The sequence below is a fragment of the Periophthalmus magnuspinnatus genome, chromosome 13, assembly GCF_009829125.3.
Source record: "Periophthalmus magnuspinnatus isolate fPerMag1 chromosome 13, fPerMag1.2.pri, whole genome shotgun sequence".
Taxonomy (NCBI): Eukaryota; Metazoa; Chordata; class Actinopteri; order Gobiiformes; family Gobiidae; genus Periophthalmus; species Periophthalmus magnuspinnatus.
In genome coordinates this window covers 21,242,108-21,262,817 of record NC_047138.1, presented here as the reverse complement: position 1 = coordinate 21,262,817, position 20,710 = coordinate 21,242,108, and the positions used below count along the sequence as shown (strand labels likewise).

Here is a 20,710-nt window from a genome sequence, read left to right as displayed (position 1 = left end):
CAATACCATAAAATGGAAGCAATAATAGGCATATATTCCATTGTATTGCGCTGATAGTCCTTATAATGATATGCAGTTCAGTCGATTAAACAATTCTTGGTCGACTAAAGACATGTCCCACCCATCAATTAGACACCTACAAGAGGCAAAGCTCTCAAAGGTATTATGCAACTCTATGTATCTGACTGAAACTGCACTCACAAGATTCCACCTATACATGAGTTTATGCAAAAACAGCTAATAATAGTACTTGGAAAAAATGTATCAATCTGAGGACAGAGTAAAATGGTGAATCATGGGTTTAATCTATCTTTTTGCAGATAAATGAAAATCTGAAAAATATTAAATCTTCAGCTAACTCGCGCACTTCTTCTTTCTTCTCCTTCACGATAATAAAAATTCAAGCATAGTATATTGCTACAGAGAAATATTATGTTAAACAAGAAGATTGAAACTACTTTATGCCACTGACACAATAAAAAATTTAGGCTAATCCCAGTAAACTATTTTTTGAAATACAGTATCATTAAAAAGTTTATGTATATAAAAAAGCTTATATATATATATATATATAATAAAACTAAAACAAACAACAACAAAAAAAACATATCATTCATGGAGGAGAAGGGTTCTGTGTTCCAGAGATGAGCGTGCATTGGTCTGAAATGTGCATATTAACCCAAGAACAAGAGCAAAAGACCTTGTGAAGATGCTGGCTGAAGCTGTTAATAGTGTGTCATTATCCACAGTGAAACGTGTACTGTACCAACATGGGCTGAAATGCCACTCTCCCCAGAAGAAGCCATTACTCCAAAAGAAATGTAAAAAAGCCAGATTACAGTTTGCACATACACACAGGGGCAAAGACCTTAATTTTTTGAAACATGCCCTGTGGTCTGACAAAACAAAAATTTTAATATATGGCCATAATGCGCATCGTTATGTTTGGAGGAACAATGAGGAAGCTTCCAAACACCATCCAAACAGTGAAATATGGGGGTGGCAGCATGCTGGGGGGTTGTTTTACAGCAGGATGGACTGGTGCTCTTCACAAAAAGATGGGATCATGAAGAAAGTTGTGGAATTATGTGGAAATACTGAAGCAATGTCTTAAGACATCAGCCAGGAAGTTCAAGCTTAGTTGCAAATGGGTCTTCCAAATGGACAATAACCCACTGGTTACAAAGTGGCTTAAAGATAACAAGGTCAATGTTTTGGAGTGGCCATCACAAAGCCCTCATCTCAATTCCATTGAAAATGTATGGGCAGACCTGAAAAGGCATGTGCAAGCAGAATATCCAAAACGTTTGACCCAAGTCATACAGTTTAAAGGCAATGGTACCAAATACTAATGATATGTATGTTCTTCAGACTTTGAGGAAAGTAATGAAAAATTTTGTTAAAAAATCCTTCTCTCATCATTCTGGCAATTAGCAAATAGAAATCATTTTGGTAATCCTAACTGACGAAAAACAGGAAAAGTTAAGTCTGATTTTTTTCAGTATGTTGAACACTTAGCATTGGAATTTCACATGTAATAACTTCAAATAAAGGCATTTTTTTTTTTTTTTTTTTTTTTGCCATTGTCACTTACAGGTTTTGACAGCACCTGATGCTTCCTCCTGGCAACAGCAGAGCAAACTAAACATTTTGGAGGAATTGCCTTTGTTTTGACCTCTTCAAATTAAAATGATGACCATTACTGAACCCTCAGTAACAAATACACAAGTTTGGGGTCTTTGTAAAGGTAACACCCTATAGTTTTACCCACAGGTGTCAGAATCACTGTAAGTATGTCTGCTAAGCATTTATACACTTTGGAACACACATAAAAAATATTTTTTCTCATCCTTGCCTAAATTTGTTGGTTAAAATTAAGGTGCAGAAAGCTGCATTAGGTAGCTGGAGACAACAAAACCTCTACCTGTGTACATCGTCTTGTTCAGCTGCTCATTGGTTGTTAGTGTAAAGCATCAGCAATGCGTAATGTGTAGTAATTAATTGATATTACAACGGTGAGAGAGCGTAAATGATCTGTGGCTTCAGTGATCCACAAAATCAACATTGATTGTCAAATTAGGTGTCAATCAGAAGATAAGATCTTGGTTTATCATTGGGCAGCACAGTCATCGCTGTCTGAACTATATTCTGCCAGATATCAACAATAAACAATCTGATCTGTAACTCTCTACAGGAACATGCTAGAGCGCGCATCACCCACGCGCAAAGATGCGATGCTAATGTGTACACATCTTATATTTTTACCTATAATCATGCAAACTGCAGAATAACTGTGACCTGGCAGACTGGATCCTGGACTATCTCACAAACCGGCCCCAGTTTGTGAGAGCCAAGAACTGCGTGTCTGACCTCATGACCTGCAGTGTGGGGGCGCCCCAGGGCACTGTCCTCGCGCCTTTTCTTTTCACCCTTTACACTGCAGACCTCAGACACAACACGGACAGCTGCGTCCTGCAGAAGTTCTCTGATGACTCATCATTGGCCTCATCAAGGATGACGACGATGTGGAGTACAGAGGACTAACACAGGACTTTGTGGACTGGTGTCAGCAGAACCACCTCATCATCAATGCAGAGAAGACCAAGGAGATCGTGGTGGACGTCCGCAGATGCCACTCTACTGCCTCCCCCAGTGAACATCCAGGGAAGGGACATTGAGAGAGTGGACTCATATAAGTACCTGGGTGTTCATCTGAACAACAAACTGGACTGGACTCACAACACAGACGCACTGTACAGGAAGGGCCAGAGCAGGCTCTATCTCCTGAGGAGACTCAGGTCTTTTGGAGTGAGAGGGCCACTCCTGAAGACATTCTATGACTCTGTGGTGGCTTCAGCCATCCTGTACGGTGTGGTCTGCTGGAACAGCAGCATCACAGAGAGGGAGAGGAAGAAGCTGGACAAGGTCATCAAGAAGTCCAGCTCCATCCTGGGCTGTCCTCTGGACTCAGTGCAGGAGGTGGGGGACAGGAGGGTCCTGGCTAAGGTCATTTCTATGCTGGGCCACGAGTTTCACCCCCTGCAGGATGCTCTATGTGCCCTGGAGAGCAGCTTCAGTGACAGACTGATTCACCCTCGCTGTGTGAAGGAGAGGTTTCGCAGGTCTTTCCTTCCTGCTGCTGTCAGACTGTACAATAAACACTGTTAACATTGAACATGTGTCATTCAACTATACCTATGTGCAATACTGAATACCATGTAAATCTACTGAAGTCACTTTACTGAGATTTATTCTGTTCATATGCTGCACTGTCACTCTTATTGTACATAATAGTGTATTTTTTTATTAGAGTCTATGTTTAGTTTATTTTTTAAGTCTATTTTTTTATTTTAAGCTATTATCTATTATCTTGTTTTATTGCATGTTACTATTTTCCTGCTGTTCTTGAACTGCGCGGTGCAATGTGGAATTTCCCCACTGTGCGACTAATAAAGGCATATCTTATCTTATAGCAACATGGAGGATGACAAAGCGAAAGTGTAAGAGACGTTGAAGGCAAAGATCACTTAATCCGAAAAGAGATTTGTGATTTTAGGAAGGAAAACAAGGAGTAATTAGACGCAATGAGAAAGGACATGATTGATTATTTGCAAGAGGATGGATGAAGCAGAAGAACGAATAGTAGCTACAGAGACGCGCATCCAGTCATCAGAGGAGATGCTAATTGAGCTCGCAAAACTCCAAACTGAAGTTAAAGCTGAGCTACTGGATCTAGAGGGGCGTTGAAGGCGTGAGAATGTCAGAATATACAGGGTTACAGAAGGGGCCGAGGACGGAGCATCATCTGTGATTAATTTTGTTGAGACTTTACTTACAAACGGCTGGGTCTACCTTCACCTGCCACACTTGACATCGACAGGGCGCCTTCTCAATGTCAAGTGCTCATTATGTGCTCGGAGCGAGGCCGCCCACTGGAGCCGCGCCGAGGTCCTTTGTGGCCAAGTTCACAAGTTATCGGATGAAGGAGGATATTCTACGGCAGGCATGGTGTTTTGATTTTCAAGGTAAAAAGATCTATTTGGACAATGACTATGCCCCTTAAGTACAACGTAAACGTAAGGTGTACACAGCAGCAAAGGCGGCACTCCGGGAGAACAACATCCGATTCCAAACACCCTTCCCGTCCTAGCTGAGAGAGCACTACAGTGGTGGAACGGTAACGTGCAACTCGGCCCAGGAGGCAACGGAGGACATAGTGAAGAAAGGAATGTCAGTTAACGTGGTCAAAACCTCCACTTTGCTTTTGGACCAAATAAAGTAGCGAATGTGGCAGACAGCGAGTGGAAAGAAAGGTGATGCAGCCTGAACGCCAGGATTTAAGGAGAAACTCCAGGCATTTTGATGCATTTCAACGGTATAAGGTTTTTATTTTTAGACTTGTAGACAAAGTGAGGTAATGCTTTATATAACCAAGTAAATATCTGACTTTGTAGTGATAATTTTCCTATAGTTTTATATATTCCATGATATGGGCATGAGAATATATTTGTCATTGGATCACTGATATAGATAGATAAAAGACCCTACAGACTCACGTGACAGCCAACAGGCTGAAGAGGGCGTTCCTGCTCAAGAAGACGGAGTAGACCTTCCCCTCCCTACAGCAAAAAAAGTGGCCTTTTGTTTGGAAGTCAATATGTTCCATTTTTGTTTTTTAACATTTGTTCTGATGTTTGTTACTAGTTCTGTTTTTGTTTTTATTTATGTACATGTTTCATTTACAGGAGGAAATTTATCTTGGAAATAATTATGCAGAGTACTAAGACAATTAGAGTAGCAACTTACAATGTTAATAGTTTGAAGAATCTTATTAAAAGGAGTAAAATTATGACTAAGTTGAAAAAGGAGGAAATAGAGGTGGCCCTACTTCAGGAAACACATTTACAGAACATGCAAAACTTAAGAAATGGAAATTGGAAATGGAATGGAAAAACATTTTTCAGCTTTGTGTTCTCAAAGCTCAAAGAGAGGTGTAGTAATACTGATTTCTAATAAATAAAGAGTGTATTCAAGGGAAAAGGGATAATGCACTGGTTAAAGGTGATCTACTGTCATAGTTCTACCTGTTTGCTTGTTTTTTTTCCTCAGTCCGGCTTCATTTTTCAGCCTGTTCTGGCCCTTCTTTTGTTACCTCCCTGGTTTCCCAGCAGCTGCCTCTCATTGTGCTAATCAGCTCAGGGTAGCCTATATATACTGCTTCTGTTCAGTTAGTTCTTGCTAGATTGTTGACTAGACAAGAGCAACTTTCAAGCTCCTCTGATATACTCTGTTGTTTGCATTTCTGCAATTCTGTACCTGCATTCATATCTGTTGGAGTTACCTGTTCCTGAGTTTACTGGTCCAGCCTGTTTCCCCATTTGAATCCCCAGTGTGGAAGAGCTTTTCGTTGACATTAAATAAGACTTTATTCCTTTGTTGTTTAGTCCCTGATTTAGCATATTCTGAATTACCTGCTTAAAGGACACTTTCTGTTGCAGTTTGAGACATTTGACGGTTCACTTCGTGTTGCATTTGAGTCCAGTTTACCGGTGTCACAGAACAATCTAGCCAGTATGGACTCAGTACACGATGAGAGCCCCATGGAGCGGCTTGCTAAACTTGAAGCTAGCATGCAGCAACACCAGGCTGAGCTAGCGGCTGCTGCTGTAGCAGCTCGTCAGTCCACTGCTAGTAGCGAACAAAACATAGCTAATTTGACAGCTCACCTAATCCTGCCCCACAACCTTCTGTTGAGGTGATCGCGCCTGGCCCTGTTTCTGACCCTCAAGTGGGCGCACCTGAATGCTATGGAGGAGATCCTGAAGGATGTAATCCTTTTTTGACCAACTGCTCCATTCTCTTTGCCCTGCGGCCGCACACATTCTCCACTGAGAGAGCCAAAGTGGCATTTGCCATCAATCACCTTACGGAAAGGGCGCGGTTGTGGGGAACGGCTGAGTGGGAGCACCAGACAGCTGCTTGTGCTTCTTTTGATGCTTTTGCTGGGGAACTGCGCAAGGTGTTCGGGGTTGTGTCCTCTGGACCAGATGCAGCTGGGGGTCTAATGGGGGTGCGACAGGGAACCCGCACGGTTGCTGACTACTCTATTGAATTCCGGACCCGGGCCCTTCAAAGCCAATGGAATGTTGCCGCTCAGACTGATGCCTATCTCTTGGGTCTGAGTGACTACATTAAGGATGAGCTGGTTTTGTATGATCTATCCTCTGATCTTGATAAACTGATTGAGTTGGCAACCAAACTTGATCGCCGTATTCAGGCTCGGCGTCTAGAGAAAAGACAACGACTTCCTGATCGACACCCTACTCCCCGTCCACGTTCCCCATTAGGTCCGGTCAGCCACACCTCAGCTCCTCTGGAGGGGGGTTCAGAGCCTATGCAGGTGGGCAGAACCAGTCTCTCTCCTGAGGAGCGAGAACACCGCCGGCAGCATAATCTTTGTCTTTACTGTGGAAAGCCCGGCCATTTTGTTTCCAAGTGTCCAGTAAAAGGGCAGGCTCATTGGTAGAAAGGGGAATACTGGTGAGTCTAACCGCTACATTTTCCCCTGTTAAACGGCCTCAATTTCAAGCTCGCCTATTGCTTGAGAGTGGTACTCACACGGTGACCACTCTTATTGACTCTGGCTCTGACGTAAGCTGTATTGATGAGAACCTGGCTCTGCAGTTAAAAGTAAATCTTATGCCCCTTCCAGCACCTGTACCTGCTAACGCTCTGGATGGCAGACTCTTGGGCACCATAACACATCGCAACACATGCCTATTACTGTCAGGCAACCACCATGAGACAATCCAGCTTCATGTCCTGAAGACCCCTCAGCACTCGGTAGTCCTCAGTTTCCTGTGGCTTCTCCGTCAAAACCCCAATATCAATTGGTCTACAGGTTCCATTACTGAGTGGAGCCCATCCTGTCATCAGATCTGCCTTAACCAGGCCATTCCAGCAGTGCAAAACACTGACAACTCTGGTCCGCAACCAGACCTTACTGGTGTTCCTGAGGAGTACCACGACCTTCAAGAGGTTTTTAGCAAGACCAAGGCTGCATCACTCCCTCCACATCATCCATATGATTGTGCCATTGACCTTCTACCTGGAACTTCTCCCCCTCGTGGTCATATTTACTCCCTCTCTGGGCCTGAAAGAGAAGCTATGGAGAAGTATGTTAATGAGTCTTTGGCTGCAGGAATCATTCGTCCATCTTCATCTCCCGCTGGCGCGGGTTTCTTCTTTGTTGAGAAGAAAGATAAATCCCTTAGACCTTGCATTGATTATAGGGGACTAAACAATATTACAGTCAAGAATCGTTACCCTCTGCCACTCATCTCGTCAGCTTCTGAACTCCTGCAGGATGCTGTGATTTTCACTAAACTTGACTTGCGTAATGCCTACCATCTCGTCCGGATCCGTGAAGGGGACGAGTGGAATACTGCATTTAACACACCCACAGGACACTATGAGTACCTGGTTATGCCAATCGGTCTCACAAACGCCCCTGCCGTGTTCCAAGCCTTGGTCAATGATGTCCTTCGTGACATGCTTAACAAGTGTGTTTCTGTTTACCTTGATGACATATTGATCTTTTCCAAGTCCAGGCAAGAACATATTCATCAGGTACAGACCGTACTGCAAGGCTTGCTAGCCAACTCACTTTTCGTCAAAGCAGAGAAATGCAAGTTTCATTCCACATCTGTAGCTTTTCTGGGATATATCATTGGTCAGGGAAGTGTTTCCATGGATCCCTCTAAGGTACAAGCCGTTTCCTCTTGGCCTGTTCCTGAGTCCCGCAAGATGTTGCAGCGCTTCCTGGGGTTTGCAAACTTTTACAGACGCTTCATCCGTGGCTATAGCTCTGTTGCTGCTCCCCTTACAGCGCTCACCTCCTCCAAGGTGCCCTACAAGTGGTCACCAGAGGCAGACGTGGCCTTCAAAATGCTGAAGACCCTCTTCACCACAGCGCCCATCCTTCGAGTTCCTGATCCTGAAGGGCAGTTTGTGGTCAAAGTAGACGCCTCAGATGTAGGCGTGGGTGCTGTGTTGTCACAGAAGGCACCCGATGACCTCAAGCTACATCCCTGCGCCTTTTTCTCCCGACGTTTAGCACCTGCAGAGAGGAACTACGACATTGGTAACAGAGAATTACTGGCTGTAAAGTTGGCTTTAGAGAAATGGAGACACTGGCTTGAGGGTTGCAAGATTCCATTCTTGGTCTGGACCGATCACAAGAATCTGGAATATCTTCAGTCTGCTAAACGCCTCAACCCCCGACAGGCCAGGTGGGCATTGTTTTTGAACAGATTTAATTTTACTCTGTCATACCGTTCGGATCCACATAACACGAAGCCAGTTCTCCACCTCTGAGGGCCCCACTGCTGAACCTGAAACCATTCTTTCTAATTCCCATATGGTGGCTACACTCACATGGGAGGTGGAGGAACGAGTAAGAGCCGCTCTGGAAGACCAACGTGGCCCCAGCACCTGTCCCAGCAACCTTCTTTATGTTCCACAGCATCTCAGGTCAGACGTTTTACAGTGGGCTCACAGTTCCAAGCTCACCTGTCATCCTGGCATCCAGCGAACTAAGGAGGTCCTGCGACAAAGGTTCTGGTGGGGTACCCTGGAGGAAGACACCAAAGACTTTGTCAATGCCTGTCAAGTCTGTAACCAGTCCAAATCTACTCACCAAGCGCCTGCCAGCCATCTTCTTCCTCTTCCTGTTCCTCACTGGCCTTGGTCCCATATATTCCTTGACTTTGTCACTGGCTTACCCGTTTGACATGGACACACCACTATCCTGTCTGTTGTTGATCGGTTTACTAAGGTGGCCCATTTCATCCCGCTGGCCAAACTTCCATCGGCCAAAGAGACAGCCGAGCTCATGTTGCAGCATGTTTTTCGGCTGCACGGACTCCCCACTGACATTGTGTCCAATCGGGGTCCCCAGTTCACCTCCATCTTCTGGCGGGAGTTCTGTTCTCTTCTAAGGGCCACTGTTAGCCTGTCATCTGGCTATCACCCTCAGTCCAACGGCCAAACGGAGAGGATCAACCAGCAGATGGATACAGTGTTGCGTTGCATGGCCTCAAGGAACCCTTCCTCTTGGTCCAAGCAGTTACTGTGGGTCGTGTACTCTCACAACACACTGAAGAGTTCTTCCACTGGTTTTTCCCCATTTCAGTGTGCTTACGGGTACCAGCCACCCTTGTTTCAGTCACAGGAGAAGGAAATGTCATGTCCCTCTGTTCAGGCCTTCATCAAGCGCTGCTACAGAACCTGGAGACAGGCTCGGACCGCCCTTCTCTACACAGCACAGCGCCACTCTGCTTCAGCTAACCGCCGAAGATCGAAGGCTCCTGTTTACCAGGCCGGTCATATGGTTTGGCTATCCACTAAGGACCTTCCACTGCGGGTTGAGTCCAAGAAGCTTGCACCCAAATTCATTGGGCCCTTCGAAGTTGAGAAGATGATCAACCCAGCGGCAGCTCGCCTCAAGTTACCCAGAGCCATGCGTATAAATCCGACATTCCATGTCTCTAAATTGAAGCCGGTCTGTGAAAGCCCTCTTGCTCCTGTTTTATCTCCACCACCGCCAACACGTCTGATTGACGGGTCTAAAGGTCTCATGTTTTTCCTCCAGTAGTCTTGGGTGATCCATCAGAGAATAAATTTGTGGCTGGCAGTGGGTCTCGTTCTGTTAATTTGTGTGATTCTGACCTGTTTGATAAGTTTTGAGTACTGCTTCTGTTCAGTTAGTTCTTGCTAGATTGTTGACTAGACAAGAGCAACTTTCAAGCTCCTCTGATATACTCTGTTGTTTGCATTTCTGCAATTCTGTACCTGCATTCATATCTGTTGGAGTTACCTGTTCCTGAGTTTATTGGTCCAGCCTGTTTCCCCATTTGAATCCCCAGTGTGGAAGAGCTTTTCGTTGACATTAAATAAGACTTTATTCCTCTGTTGTTTAGTCTCTGATTTAGCATATTCTGAATTACATGCTTAAAGGACACTTTCTGTTGCAGTTTGAGACATTTGACGGTTCACTTCGTGTTGCATTTGAGTCCAGTTTACCGGTGTGACATCTACAGTGTGCTTTGATTACAATCAGAAATGCATATGCCCCCCAGGATCTGAATGGAAGTTTTATAAACACATTTTTGAAATAATTAGTTTAGAGACAGAAGGTATTTTGATTCTGGGAGGTGATTTGACCATACGACTTAACCTATCATTGGATTCATTTAATCTACAGACACAGGGAGTGTCTGGATGAATTACAACTTAACAACTAAAAGCTTCAAATTGATTGATTGTATCGATCTTGGGCTTCTTGATGTTTGCCGGGAATTTAACCCAACACAAAGGGAATATACTTTTTTCTCCCACCCCCATAATCTATATTCTAGACTGGATTATTTCTTTATATTTAAAAATTATTTTTACATAGACTGGTTCATTGTAAAATAGGTGTTATGGATATATCAGACCACACCCCAGTATATATGGACATAGCTTTAAGTGAGGAAAAAAGAGATACTTCTTGGAGGTTAAATACAAGTATCTTACATTCTATGAGGGAACAAGTTAGAGAAGATATCCAAAACTATTTCATTGAAAATGAAAATATTGAAGTTATGCCAACAATTGTGTGGGATGCATTGAAAGTGGTCATGAGGGGGGAAATTATTGGATACAGTTCAAATTTTAAAAAGTTCTACAATTCTACAAACAGATTTTTGCCTTAAAACAGGACAACAAGGAATCTGAACCTAGAAGGAGAGGTGTTACCATTCCTTACACTGTGGGTGTGTCTGAAAAACTTCAGAGAATTTTCAGACAGTATGAGATTCCTGTCTTTTTCAAACCTACAAAGACTTTAAGGCAAAAACTGGTTGACCCTAAGAACAAAACCCCGAGCCATAAACAATGTAATGTGATCTACTCCTTTCAGTGTAGTGAAGAGTGCAGTGAGCGTTACATTGGAGAAACTTAACAGCTACTCCATAAGAGGCTGTACCAACACCGGTGGGAGAGTTCCTCTGGACCCCAGTCCACCGTACATCTCCATCTCAAAGCCAATAACCACTCCTTTGAAGATAGTGAAGTCCAGATCTTAGCCAGAGAAAAGAAATGGTTTGAGAGAGAAGTTAAAGAAGCTATTTTTGTTAGAAAAGAGAATTCTTCGTTAAACAGAAATGGGGGCCTGAGACATAATCTCTCCCCCATCTACAATTCCATCCTCAGACCCAGAACAATGAGAACAATAGCAGGGTCATTAAGGGATGAATAGGGTAGTCTCAGCTGAAACTGGAAACAAAAGCTGTTTACAGTTTCAGTGTGGTTAGCCCCTCCCCTCAGATAGATTTAAGGCAGTGGCCACCAGCATTCTGACCAGAACTGAAGAAGCGGCTTGGATGAGCAGCAAAACGTCTTCACCCCTACAACGATTTGTTCAGTTGACAGATTTAAACTTCATAGTTTGGATGTTGTTATGTTTGTGTCTTTTTTTTTTTTTTATCTTTCTAAAGTAAAACTCTAGAAATATACAATCAAAAAAAGAAAGAAACTACACCACATTTCATGGGTGATGTAGGCTTGTGTGCAGAGTCTTGTACAGAATTATCCTGCTAATTGTAAGGAGGGTTTAAATAGGGCCTGGGAGAGATCACAAGATTACTCAAACATGCATGGATGACACTTCAGGCATGTTTTTGATGAGAGAACGATTATACATAGTAGAAAGCTCCAAAAGGCGACACATAACACTGACTCTTTAAAGAACTGCAGTGTCCAATGGCAGCTGACACCTTAAATGTCATCACAATAAAGAGCAAATCACACTAGCTGTTATGTATTTTGACCCTCTCTTGTAACCATAGTTATGTACTACTAATCACACATTGAAGGTATTAATGCGCCACATGAGGCAATAAATATTGTCGTTCTGGTGTTCCTTCTCCTCATTGTCTTTGCCTGGGAAATGTGGGGCCACTCTTATTTATTATTTATATAAATGATTTTGTCTTTTGTTCCAACAACATTCACAAAGTACTATTTGCTGATGACACGAATCTGTTTATATCACATAAAAACCTGGATCAGTTAGGGAAACTTCTAAATGAACATCTCGTAAAGGTAAATACTTGGTTCAAATGCAACAAACTGTCTTTAAATATTAACAAAACCTTCTTTATTGTCTTCCTGCCAAACAGACATAAATCCTGTGATGAGGACCTATGCATAAAAATAGATGGCCAAGTTATCCAACAAGTTAATTCCACTAAATTCTTAGGAGTATATATTGATAAATCTTTAAATTTCAAAGAACACATTGATGAGCTGGTTAAAAAAATATCCAAAATTGTTGGCCTACTGTTTAAAATAAGACATGTACTTCCATCAGAAGCACTGCTGACACTGTATAGATCCTTGTTTGAGACGCACCTGAATTATTGCAATGTGATATGGTGCAACACCTATCCCACTTACACTGCTAAACTCCAGATATTACAAAAAAAAAGCCATAAGGGCAATCACCTGGTCCTTGTCAAACTCCCCAACAAATCCACTCTTCCACAGATATGGTCTTCTAAAGCTATGTGAAAGTAACATATATCACAATGCTTGTACAATGTACAGTGTGGTTCACAAACTAAACAGTCGATTGTGTGACCTTATCCCACTACAATCATCCTCTCATCAGCACAACACAAGGAAAAAATGTATTTTAAAAGGAAAATTTAGGAAATTAAAATGTACCAGCTTTAGTGTCTGCTATAGGGGTCCACAAATATGGAATGAATTAAGCATTGACATTAAACAGTCTCCCTCATTACATATATTTAAAAGAAATCTGAAATGCAAACTACTGGGAAGCTATAGTGCCTGACTTACTTAGTGCGGCTCAAGTTCTGCGTGCATTGGATCTTCTCTCTGCTCATAACGGGTGTGTGTATGTAAACGTATGTGGATGTGTGTGTGTGTGTATTATACATATATTTATATATGTGTGCAGCTGCATGTATATATGTATGCTATGCATGCGTCATATATAGATATTGTATATGTTGTATAGGTCATATATATGATGTATAGGTTGTGTATGTATATTGTGTGTATACATGTATGTATATAGATATATACAATATATGGGTGTATATTGTATATATATGTATGTATGTGTTGGTGTGTGTTATATGTATGTATATATATGTATGTAGATATATAGATATATTTTATATATATATATATATATATATATATATATATATATATATATATATATATATATATATATATATATATATATATATATATATATATAGATATATTATATATATATATATATATATATATATATATATGTGTGTGTGTAGGGCAAAGTAAAAGAAAAGGAATACTTGCCAAGCCATCATTGGGTGTTTCGCAAAGGGTGATGGACCCCATTACATAAGCTTTACAGCTTCTTGGGGGTTCCATGTTTTTCACAGGGTCAACTGGGAATAGGTGAACGATAGACACTTCCATATGTAGCATATAAACGCAGAATTGTAGATAGTATGTTGATACGTGTGTGTATGTTGCTACGTGTGTGTATGTATGTATGTGCCTTACTAAACTTTGACCATTGTGAAAAATAAAATTGAAATTGAAATTGAAGTATCGCAAAGCTGACTCTCATTGCAATGCAAATGGACTTTCCAGGTTACCACTTCCTGTTACCAAACATGATCCTAACACAGTGGACATTTTCTATTTCAAAAATGTGGAAAAGGCACCAGGCTGTCCAAGTAAAAAAGGCAACCAGAAATGACCCTCACCTGTCAGTAGTTATGGACATGGTAATCAAAGGACAATTAAAATGTGACAGCTCCGCTCTCAAACCTTTTATTGATAAAAGGTGGGAGCTTTCTGTTCAGTCAGGTTGTCTGCTGTGGGGAAGGTCGGTTATCATTCCACATTCACTGCGTGCTAAAATGTTAGAGCAGCTTCATGCAGGTCACAGTGGGATAGTGAAAATGAAGGAAATGGCCAGGAGCTATTTTTGGTGGCCAGGCTTAAATCAGATAGATTTCACATAGATTTTGTGGGTCCATTTGAAGACCGAAAGTTTCTGGTCGATGTTGATGCTCACAGAAAGTGGCCAGGGGTAGCTATTATGAAATCCACTACATCAGAAAAGACTGTTGAGAAGCTTGGAGAGATATTTAGCCTTTTCAGGGCTCCTGTTCAGCTCAGCTCAGATAACAGTCCCCAACTCGTGTCAAAAGAAATGTCTGATTTTTTGCAAGCCAATGGAGTTCAACACATTAAGTCAACTTCATGCCACCCTGGAACTAATGAGTTAGCCTAGAGGTTTGTGCAAACCCTCAAACATGCACTGAAAGCCTCACAAGGAACGGGCACTCTGCACCAAAGACTGCATGAGTTTTTCCTCAAGTATTGCACCTCTCCACATTCAACCACCAAGGCATCTCCTGCAAGTCTTATGTTCAACAGAGAACTTTGTACGAGCTTGGACCTTCTCAAACCTCTAGCAGTAAAAGACATTGTTCAGGCAGACCAATGAAAACAAGTAGAGACATTTAGTTTTCGCACCTGGAGATTCCATGCTGGCCAGAAACTAACAGAGCAAGGTAAAGTGGGCTCCTGCCATTGCCTAAGCTGGCCCGGTCTCCTACACTGTCCAGACAGCTGGTGGGGTTTGATGCCGCCATGTGGACCAACTTTTAATAATGCCTTACACCGAGACTTCCGGTCGGAACCTGAACATGGCGACAGCGTAAAAACATAACTCCCCGACAATAAGTTGTGAAAGGCCAATATGGTTAAACTCTGAAGTGAAGCAAGAAGATATCACGGCAATATTGGTGGCCTTTATGATGACAAGGGGCAAAACAAAAAAAATCTATTTGTACCGCCGAATTAAACGGACAAAAACGAGGAACAAGCTAAGCTAAGAGCGGAGCTAGCTGGCGTGGAGGCTGGCATGCTAACGCAGGACTCCCCCGAAAGAACACAAGGGGATAAGAAAATGGAGGCTGTCTTGCAGGAGATAAAAGATTTCCATCGGGAAACCGTGGAAAACCATAAAGACATAAGAGAAGAAATAAAAAAAGGCTAATGGCAGGATAGACGAAGTAGAAAGACATATCGTGGGCGCAGAACGCGTCCAGTGCATCGAGGGGGCGGCATGTGAGTTGATCAAACTACAGAAAAAGCTAGAAGAGCGACTTATTAATCAAGAAGGCCGAGCTAGGCGAGATAACATACGTTTTCATGGTATCAAAGAAGGAGCAGAGAAAGGCACGGTGTCAGTTGGGGTTTTCGTGGAGGCACTACTTTAGGGAGAAACTCGAGTTGCCGCCAACGTTTGAGCTAAGTATGGAGAGAGCCCACAGGGCGCTGGGTCCCCATCCGCCAAAAGATGCCCCCCCATGATCTATTATTGTGAAGCTCTCAACTACAGGAGCAAAGAGGAAATAATCAAGAAGACATGGGAGAAAAGGGGTTTTCTGTACGAGGAGCAGGGGGTTTATGTGGACCATGACTATGCACCTGAAGTAATGAAGAAAAGAAAGGAATACACTGAAGCAAAGAGGGTGTTAAAAGAGAAAAAAAATACAATTTCAAACACCTTTTCCGGCAAAACTCCATGTTTTCTATGAAGAAGAGACCCGCATATATAATACAGCAACAGAAGCAACGAAAGACATGGCTGCAAGAGGGTTCCAAGTGCGTATTGTCAAGCCTGCGGTGGACCCGATAAAGAGGATTTTGTGTCAGATGTGGCGCTCCGCACAGGACGCAGACAAGCTGGACCAGGTATCATCTCTGGGGTACAAGCAGAAACTGAAGGCCTTCAACTACAGAAGACCAGTGAGGGAGCCACAAGAATAACAAGAGTCATCTAAGTAAAAAAGGGAATAAAGTAAGATGAGTCTACTTCTGATATCTCAGGGTACAAGCTGTGTATAGGGACAATTGAGAATTTTCTTCCTTTTGTTTTGCTTATCTTTAGTCAGGGACGTTTTTGTTTTCCTAACATAACAAAAGGAGGAAAAAAAAACTAAACAAAACTGAGGAACGAACAGGGCCAAAAGTGGCCAAGAGGGCCCCCTATCTGTTGGGACAAGGGGTTTTCCCTTAGAGCTGGGAGTTTGCTCTAAAAAGGTTAAGTCTTGGACCTCATGTTTGGAAGTCCTTACAGTATGTTTTTCATATGTATTTAGTTTAAAGTATTGTTCTCTACTTGTAGCACAGGGAGTAAAACAAAGTAAAATCATACAAAATGGCATCAATGAATAATCAACTTAAAGGAGACACACATGACTGATAAAGAGCATGAAAAATTGAAGATAAATGGTTATAACCAGGAATTTTCCTCCTCCTACAAGGCAGGGCATAGGAGAGGTGTTTGTATACTGATATCCAACATAATTAGTTTTGAAATGCTAAAAACAATAAGGTCAATATATTCTAGTGATGGGTAAACTAGATTGGGAGGGATATTTATGAATATATTGAAGAAAATGATATTGATGAGGTATCTCCATCTGTGTTATGCGATGCATGTAAGGCAGTATTAAGAGGAAAGTTAATAGCTAAATCTGCATACATGAAAAGGATGAAACAATCTGCACTGAAATCTTTACAAACTGAATTGAGAAAACTGGAAGGGGTACACAAAAACAATGTGGACAGTAAAATAAATGAGATTAAAAAAAAAAGTCAGAAATAAATGACATTATGTCACAAGAAACCAAACGGAGAGCAAATTTGCTAAACTATTGGCTTATAGACAAAAAAAGCAACAACAAGCCATGTTTATAAGATGAAAGACCCAATAACAAAACAAATTGTATATACAACAGAAGATATTCATAAGTGCTTTGTAGACTACTACACTAAGTTGTATACCAAAATTTAAAAAAAAAAAAATGTCAATGAGTCCCAAATAGACACATTTCTAAAGCATTTACTTCTACCACAACTAACAGAGGAAGAGAATAAGAGGTTGATGGCTGAAATAACAGCAGATGAAATCAATTCAGCAATTTCTAAGCTTCAAAACAACAAAAGTCCTGGAGCTGACGGTTATAGCTCTGAATGGTATAAAATATATAGGAAAACACTAATCCCTCTACTGTGTAAAACATTTAATTGGATATTAAAGGGGGGGAGAATTCCTGATTCCTGGAGGGAAGCAATAATTTCTGTGATAGCAAAGGAGGGTAAAGATGGAACCAATTGCTCAAATTACAGACCAATAAGTGTGCTTAATGTGGATTACAGACTATTTACAGTGATTCTAGCACGGAGAATGGAGAATATCCTACCAGGAATTATTCATTTAGACCAGTGCTTCTCAATTATTTTCTATCATGCCCCCCCTATAAAGAAGAAAAAATTTCGCCTTTCTTTTCATCCCTGTTAAAATGTTTTCCATAGTGTCTCTTTAGCAAAAGTGTTTCTTGTTCACTGCCCTGTGTCACGATCTGTTTGCTCTCTCCTGCTCTTTGCTGTGCGCGTGCTGCGTACGCGCTGTGTACAGTGTGTACAGTACTACAGTGTCATACGTGGAGTCATACGTGCCTGGGGCCCCACTATTTGAGAACCACTGGTTTAGACCAACATCCGCCGTACTTTACATATCATGCAATATATCAAGGAAAGGAAATTGGAAGCTGCAATTTTAGGATTAGATGCGGAAAAGGCATTTGATTCCGTTGGGTGGGAATATTTGTTTAAAGTAATGAAAAAGTTTAATTTCTACAAGGAGTATATTAGGACTGTGCGGGCTCTGTACATGCATCCTGTAGCAAGGATCAAGGTAGTTTATCAAACACAATCAAACTAGAAAGGGGATGCCATCAAGGATGCTCGGTCAGCCCACTATTATTTGCCATTTTCCTAGAACCATTAAGCCAATGTATAAAGCAGAGCACTAATATTAAATGGATAACTATGTCATGAATAGAACAGAAAATAGCCTTGTTTGCAGATGATGTCTGGATTTACCTGGAGAACCCAGACTCATCACTGCCAATTTTGATGACAACAATGTCAGTTTGGGAGGATGTCAGGTTACAAAATTGATTTGCGAAAAACCCAAGATTTAGCTTTCAATTATGAGCCAAGCCAAAACATAAAACAGAATTACATGATTAACTGGGATCAGCAGGCAATGAAGTACTTGGGTATTCTTTTGACAAAAGATTTGGGAAACTTGAAAGCTTCTAACTATGATCACGTAATATCCAATATCAAAAAATAGATCTATCTCGGTGGAATTTAGTCCCTTTTCTAAGTTTGGCATCAAGAGTGGAGGTGATAAAGATGAACGTTTTGCCTAGGTTACTATACATATTTCAAAATCTTCCACTTAAGGTTAGCGATAAAGACTTTAAAGAGTGGGACAGAATGATATCTAGATACCTATGGCAATGTTCAAGACCACGTATTAAATATAGAACTTTACAATTACAAAAAAACGAAAGGTGGTTTAGCGCTGCCATGCCTAAAGAGCTATTATCAAGCTGCTTAGTTGAAGATCTTGTTGAGCTTGTGTGACCCAGAATACACTGCAAGATGGAAAGACATTGAAGGGAAAATTATACCACCAATACAAGCTTTAATGTGTGACGTGCAACTACAGACAAACTGGAAACAAAAGGTTAACCCTTGACTGTGAGTGTCTCTATCGATTTGGTCTGAGATTATGAAAGCATAACCTAAACGAACAGTGCAGATTTTTTAGATGGATTGCATATGACACGGATTTTGAGCCAAAGAAATTGGATGGCACTTTAAAAATGTGAAAAATTAGTCCAAAAATGCATTGAGAAGTAATTGAAAGAGGTGATGTGATGAGTCTTCAGCAGTTAAAAGAGCTCTACAGTCTAGATGATCAGGATTTTCATAGATACCTACAGCTAAGGCATTATCTAAAGCAAGAACAAAAAACACACACATTTTGATTTACTGCAGGCAGATATTTTGAAAATTATCCTAGACGCTTCTAAATCAGAGTTAAGTAGTAAAGTTATTTCAAAATTGTACACAGCATTACATGATCTGAAAGCGGACACCACGGAATATGTGAAGGAAAGATGGGAAAGGGAAGCAAACATTAAAATTTTAGGAGTGGATTAGGAACAAATAAGTTCTTATCAATGGAAAACCACCAGTTCTTGGTTTTGGAGAGAGTATAGATGGAAGAATATAATACGTTTTTTTCTTAACCCCGGCAAGTATGCAGATGCAAAATGCTGGAGGTCTTGTTGTGCTGATAAAACAGATCACTTCCACATCTTCTGGGGTTGCCCTTCAATAATCCAATACTGGACTGACATAAGAAATGTCATAGATGAAGTATTGAATATTAAAATTCTCCTAAGTTTTGAAATTCTGTATTTAGGAATGATTCAAATATTGAATTTAAGAAGAAATGAAGATTATAAAATGATGAGAATAATGATAATGGCTAGTAAAAAAGCAATCACAAGAAGATGGCCAACAGATCTAGTGCCCAAGGTGGAAGAATGGGTAGATGTTATGCTTAACATCTATAATATCGAGAAAGTGACTGCATCTGTTAGGTTGGAAGTGGACAAATTTAATAAGGTTTGGAAAGAGTGGCTAAAATACATTACACAAAGTAGATCAAACTTTGTCTAGAGCTGACTGAGAATGCCCGCCAGTCTTGAACTTTTGTATTTCTATTTTCTATTTAATTTATCTTCTCCTTACCTTGTATAAGTGTGCCTTTGTGAGAGATGAAATGGGAGGGTTTGTTTTTTTTACACCCTGGTTCGATGCTACAATGTTATCTGTTATTGTTTACTTGTTTGGTTTTCTTTAAAAAATTAAAAATAAAAATCAATGTTATAATACCTAGAATGAACACAACGTCTGTATTGAAGTCAGGTATTATGGAAACAGTGACATTATAAATGTTGTGATCTGTGGAGATGTACTCTTTATAACCTTGAATAAAGTACAAATAAAATAAAAAAAAACAAAAAACCTTACACCACTTCAGAACTATCTGTTGACTCAAAAAAATGCTGATGTGTTTGTACCTAAACCATGCTACTTGCCTGTAGAAATGTCAAAACCAGTCAGTCTTGCTGTAGATGTTTCTCTTTCAGACAAGGTACAAAAACAAAGTGTAACATCTGTACCAGAGCCCAGTCCAACCAATGAAAATGTTGATGTGTCTGTAGATCGTCGCTATCCTGCAGGTGATAGACGACCATCTATGAGATTAAACTTATAGTTTAATAGTGACCAATGTGTTGGCTAGTTTACCATGTTCTATAGTGTCGTTCCAACAAGAAAAAAATAAAATAAAAATAATTGAGATGTTGCCTAAATGCATCTCATTAGCTTATTAATGTTCAATGCAATGCAAATGTGTTTGGGGCAATGGATGTTTTGAATCCCTGGTACATCTTATGTTAGCGGGGAGGAGATGTGTTGTATTTTGACCCTCTCTTGTAACCATAGTTACATACTACTTATCACACGTATTATGCGCTATTACACCAAGTGCTTAACATGTGTTGATGCCTGCCACACGAGGAAATAAATGTTCAATTCAATTCATTTATTTTTGTAATGCCCAAAATCACAACAACAGTTGTCTCGAAGGGCGTTCATGTTTTGGTTGATGGGGGAAACCGGAGTACCCGGA

General features: G+C 41.0%; 1 protein-coding gene across 1 annotated transcript in view; it reads right to left on the bottom strand.

Annotated features, from left to right (window-relative positions):
- LOC117379835 (FRAS1-related extracellular matrix protein 2-like) overlaps window positions 1–20,710 on the bottom strand; it is a 262,201-nt gene that overhangs the window by 135,962 nt on the left and 105,529 nt on the right. The window lies entirely within an intron of this gene.